Source organism: Hordeum vulgare, chromosome 5H, assembly GCF_904849725.1.
Source record: "Hordeum vulgare subsp. vulgare chromosome 5H, MorexV3_pseudomolecules_assembly, whole genome shotgun sequence".
Classification (NCBI taxonomy): domain Eukaryota; kingdom Viridiplantae; phylum Streptophyta; class Magnoliopsida; order Poales; family Poaceae; genus Hordeum; species Hordeum vulgare.
The window spans coordinates 37,126,991-37,132,839 of record NC_058522.1 but is presented as its reverse complement, the minus strand read 5'-3'; positions in this window follow the sequence as shown (position 1 = coordinate 37,132,839).

The following is a 5,849-nucleotide window of genomic DNA, read 5'->3' as shown; positions in this document are numbered from 1 at the left end:
ATCATAGCTTCCATCCTTTCTTCACATGGGACAATGCTCTAATAATGATGATCATCACACCTTTATTTACTTACAACTCGATACTTAGAACAAAGATATGACTCTATATGAATGCCATCGGCAGTGTACCGGGATGTGCAATGACCTAGCTTAGTGTATGACGTTGAAACATCTCGCTAGCTATCTTACGATCATGCAATGGCAAAATGAAAACGACGGCACATGTCATGAGACGGAACGGTGGAAGTTGCATGGCAATATATCTCGGAATGGCTATGAAAATGCCATAATAGGTAGGTATGGTGGCTGTTTTGAGGAAGGTATATCGTGGGTTTGTGCACCGGTGAAAGTTGCGCGACACTAGAGAGGCTAGCAATGGTGGAAGGTGGTAGTGCATCTATACCATGGACTCACATTAGTCATGAAGAACTCATATACTTATTGCAAAAGTTTTATTAGTAATAGAAACAAAGTGCTAAACACATACTCCGAGGGGAAGGGTTGGTAGGTGTTAACCATCACGCGATCCCGATCGCACACAAAGGATGAAAATCAATAAATCAATTATGCTTCGACTTCCTAACATAGCGGTTTACCATACGTGCATGCTACAGGAATCACTAACCTCAACACAAGTATTTCTACATCCACAACACCCTACTAACATAACTCTAATATTACCATATCCATATCTCAAAACTAATTGTGAGGAATCAAACTTCTCTTACTAATCAATGCACTTGAATATGAAAGTTTTTATTATATCCTCTTGGGATGCCTATCATATTTAGGACTAATTTCATAACACACGCCAATTACCAAGTTACTTAGAGAGAGCACTCTCAAAATGATATAAGTGAAGATCAAGAGTTTTTATTTTTACAAATATGACACCTCCATGCTCTAAAAATATTTAAGTGAAGCACTAGAGCAAAATTATCTAGCTCAAAAGATATAAGTGAAGCTCATGGGAGCAAAATTATCTAGCTCAAAAGATATAAGTGAAGCTGAATGAGTATTCTAACAAATTCACGATGAGTGCATGTCCCTCTCAAAAAGGTGTGCAGAAAGGATGATTGTGACAAAACAAAAAGTAAAGACTCCTATAATAAACGACGCTCCCAGCAAAACACATATCATGTGGTGAATAAAATTATAGCTCCAAGTAACGTTACCGATGGATTGAAGACTAAAGAGGGGATGCCTTCCTGGGGCATCCCCAAGCTTAGGCTTTTTGGTGTCCTTGAATTTGGCTTTGGATGACTTGGGCATGCCCAAGCTTAGGCTCTTTCCACTCTTTATTCCATTGTCCATAAGAACATCACCCAAAACTTGAAAACTTCACAACACAAAACTTAAACAGAAACTCGTGATATCATTAGCATAGGAAAACAAACCACCAACTTCTTAGGTACTGCAGTAAACTTGATTTCCATTTATATTGATGTTATATTACTGTATTCTCACTTTTCCATGGCTCGTACCCCCCCGATACTAATCATAGTTTCATCAAAATAAGCAATCAACACAACAAAAAAGAGAATCTGTCAAAAACAGAACACACTGTAGCAATTTGTATATTTCGTATACCTGTGCTGTCCCAATTTTTTTTTAAATTATGAAAATTAGGGAAATTTGAATATCAATCAGCACCAAAAAGAATCAACTCAAAATCTCTTTCTGGATAGGAATTAAAAATAATTTCGTGAGCACAAAGTTTCTGTCTTTTTTCAGCATGATCAAACAACTATCACCAAAACTAATCATAAAGGTTCTACTTGGCACAAACACTAATTAAAACATAAAAAACACAATCATAACAAAATCATTATGCGGTGGACTCAACAAAACAGAAAGTGAAAAGCAAAAAATAAATTCATTCATTGGGTTGCCTCCCAACAAGTGCTATCGTTTAACGCCCCTAGCTAGGCTTAACGATTTCAATGATGCTCACATAAAAAGTAGTAGTTGAGATATGAAAAAGAGCATCATGAATGGAAAAAAATACGTTTAAGTCTAACCCACTTCCTATGCATAGGGGTTTTGTGAGCAAACAATTTATGGGAACAAGAGTTTACTAGCATAGGAAGGCAAAACAAGCATAACTTCAAAACGTTGAACACATAGAGAGGAAGCTTGATATTATTGCAATATGTAAAAGCATATGTTCCTCTCTCATAGTAATTTTCAGTAGCATCATGAAGGAATCTTACAATATAACTATCGCGAAAAGCATTCTTTTCATGATCAATTATAGCATAAGGGTCATCACCAAAACTTGGGAAACAAAAAATATCATCTTCATGAGGCATAGCATCCCCAAGCTTGTGGTTTTGCATATAATTAGCATCATAGATATTCAGAGAATTCATACTAACAACATGGTAATCATGTTTTTCATTCAAGCAGATATCATGAACCACTTTATAATTTTCTTCTTTAACACTTCATCAAAATTTGCAGATTCATGATTTTCAAACTAAACTCCATAGAGATAGTCAAGTGCACTCAACTCACTAGAAAATTGTTCATCATAATTTAGTCTTTTGAAAAGATTAGCAAGTGGATGAGGATCCATATTAATAGATTTTTAGCAAGCGAAGATGCAAGCAAATAGAAGGCACATGGCAAAACAAGCAAACATAGCAACAAAAAGGCGAACGGAAGAAGAGCAAATAAAAAGGAAAATCTTTTTGCTATGTTCGGAAAATCGTTTTAGAAGTGGGGGAGAGGAAAACGAGAGGCAAATGGCAAATAATGTAAATGCAAGAGATGAGTTTGCGATAGGTACTTGCTAGATATGCTTCAGTTGAATACTCTCCGGCAACGGCGCCAGAAATTCTTCTTGCTACTTCTTGAGCTTGCGTTGGTTTTTCCCTTGAAAAGGAAAGGGTGATGCAGCAAAGTAGAGATAAGTATTTCCCTCAGTTTGAGAACCAAGGTATCAATCCAGTAGGAGTATCAAGATGAGGCACCAATGAACCTGCGCAAAAACAAACAAACTTGCACCCAACACGATAAAGGGGTTGTCAATCCCTTCATGATTATTTGCAAGGTGAGATCTGACAGAGATGAAAGGTAAAAAGAAATAAAAGTGCAGCAAAGTATTTTCGTGTTTTTGTATGTAGATTTGAATATATGATGTGTAAAATAGACCCGGGGGCCATAGTGTTCACTAGAGGCTTCTCTCATGATAGCAAGTATTACGGTGCGTGAACGAATTACTGTCGAGCAATTGATTTTCATGGCTCTCTCCGTTGGTTTCGGGATTTTTGGGAATTTATAGGCGAAAGAGGTAGGGCAGAGGGGGCAAGGGGGGCCCACGCCTAGCAGGCTCGTGACCTCCCACGAGACTTCCTGCCTTGGTTCTCAAGTCTCCTCGGTATCTTCTGTTATGGAAAAAATCATCCCGCAGGTTTTATTCCGTTTGGACTCTTTTTAATATTCTTTTGTGAAAAAGGTCAAAAACACGGAAAAAACAGAAACTGGCACTAGGCACTGAGTTAATAGGTTAGTCCCAAAAGTGATATAAAATAACATATTCATGCATATAAAACATCCAAAGTTGATAATATAATAGCATGGAAGGATAAAAAAATTATAGATACGTTGGAGACGTATCAATCACACCATAGGGTTAGTTGTATGTTGATAGGACTATGCATTGGAGGGCAAGAGTGACAGAATACTTCTTCCTAACATAGAAATTGATGCATACGGTATTGAAGGGGGACCAATATATATCTTAATGCTAAGGTTGGGTTTTGCCTCAATGAACGTTAATAGCTGTGGATACTTGCTAATAGTTCCAATCATAAGTGCATAGAATTCCAAGTAAAGGATGACATGCTAGAAGTGGCCTCTCCCACATAAAAACTTGCTATTGGTCTAGTAACATAGTCAATTTCCTAGGGACAAATCCTTCCTTGTGTTACAAAAAGCTTGCTACTACACTACTATATTTAGTATCTTGCAATTTATTTCTAGTTTTATTCTCACAAAGTACTTCTAGTTTTATTCTTCTTTTAGGTAAAGCAAATGTTAAGTGTGCGTAGAGTTGTATTAGTGGTCGATAGAACTTGAGGGAATGTTTATTCTACCTTTAGCTCCTCGTTGTGTTCGACACTCTTATTTATCGAAAAAGGATACAAACGATCCCCTACACTTATGGGTTATCAGGCTTCATGGGCAACCGGGGGAGGCGTAGTGCGTCATGCAGCCCCACTCTCCGCTAGCTCGGCTGGCAAGGAGTCCCCCTTCGAGTCTTGATTGGTAGGGAGCTCGCATGGTAGCCTACAATACGAAAAAAATCAATTGGTTAGTAACTAACCGGGGTATGGATGAACAAGAGAGTCTTCGGGTTCATACCTTTCGGCAAGGGGCTCAACCTTGGGGTTCCATCGGGGAACCCTTTCAGAAGTATCAGACTCCTCGGAGGAGTCCGAGCTGTCATCGTCTAGGGTGACCTTGGCCATGCATTGCCTCTTCGGGGCAAGAGGAGGCAGATCCTCGTCGGTGCCCTCGGACACCCCCCATTTCCTTGTTCGGGAGGAGTCTCTCTCCTCCCTGTCCTCCTCCTGCTCCTCCTCTTGAGCAAAGGACGCATGGGTTTCCCCGGACTTAGTTTCGCGGTCCCTCATGAGCCGAGGGCCTCTCGTGCCTCCCTCTTATCATCCTTCTTCTTCTCCTCCCTCTTTGGTGCCGTATACGGCGCCTGAGCCAGTGATACGTCTCTGTCGTATCTACTTTTCCAAACTCTTTTGCCCTTGTTTTGGACTCTAATTTGCATGATTTGAATGGAACTAACCCGGACTGACGCTGTTTTCTGCAGAATTGCCATGGTGTTGTTTTTGCATAGAAATAAAAGTTCTCGGAATGATCTGGAAATCTATGAGGATTTTTGTGCAATATATAAAAACTACTGGCGCAAGAATCAACTAGAGGGACGGAGCCAGGAGCTCGCAAGCCCACCAGGCCCGCCACCCCCAATTCCAGCTCTATATATCCTCTTTCGACCGAAAAAAATCAAGGAGAAGAGTTCATCGCGTTTTACAATACGGAGGCGCCGCCACCTTCTGTTCTTCCTCTGGAGGGCAGATCTAGAGTCCGTTCTGGGCTCCGGAGAGGGGAGACGGTCGCCATTGTCATCATCAACCTTCCTTCATCGCCAATTCCATGATGCTCTTCACCGTTCGTGAGTAATCTCATCGTAGGCTTGCTGGACGGTGATGGGTTCGATGAGATCTATCATGTAATCGACTTAGTTTTGACGGGGATTGATCCCTAGTATCCATTATGTTCTGAGATTGATGTTGCTACTACCTTGCCATGCTTAATGCTTGTCAATAGGGCCCGAGTGCCATGATTTCAGATCTGAACCTATTAGGTTGTCCCAAATATATGTGTATTCTTGATCCTATCTTGCAAGTTGTAGTCACCTACTATGTGTTATGACCCGGCAACCCCGGAGTGACAATAGCCGGAACCACTCCCGGAGATGACCATAGTATGAGGAGTTCATTTATTCACCAAGTGTTAATGCGTTGGTCTGGTTCTTTATTAAAAGGACAAACCTTAATATCCCGTAGTTTCGATTAGGACCCCGCTGTCATGGGAGGGATGGACAATAGATGTCATCCAAGTTCTTTTCCCTAAGCACGTATGACTACATACGGAATACATGCCTACATTAGATTGACGAACTGGAGCTAGTTACTTATCTCTCCGTGTTATAACTGTTGCATGATGAATAGCATCCGGCATAATCATCCTTCACCTATCAAATGCCTACGAGTTTTTCCTACTAGTCCTTGCTACGTTACTTTGCCGCTACTGCTGTCACTGCTGCT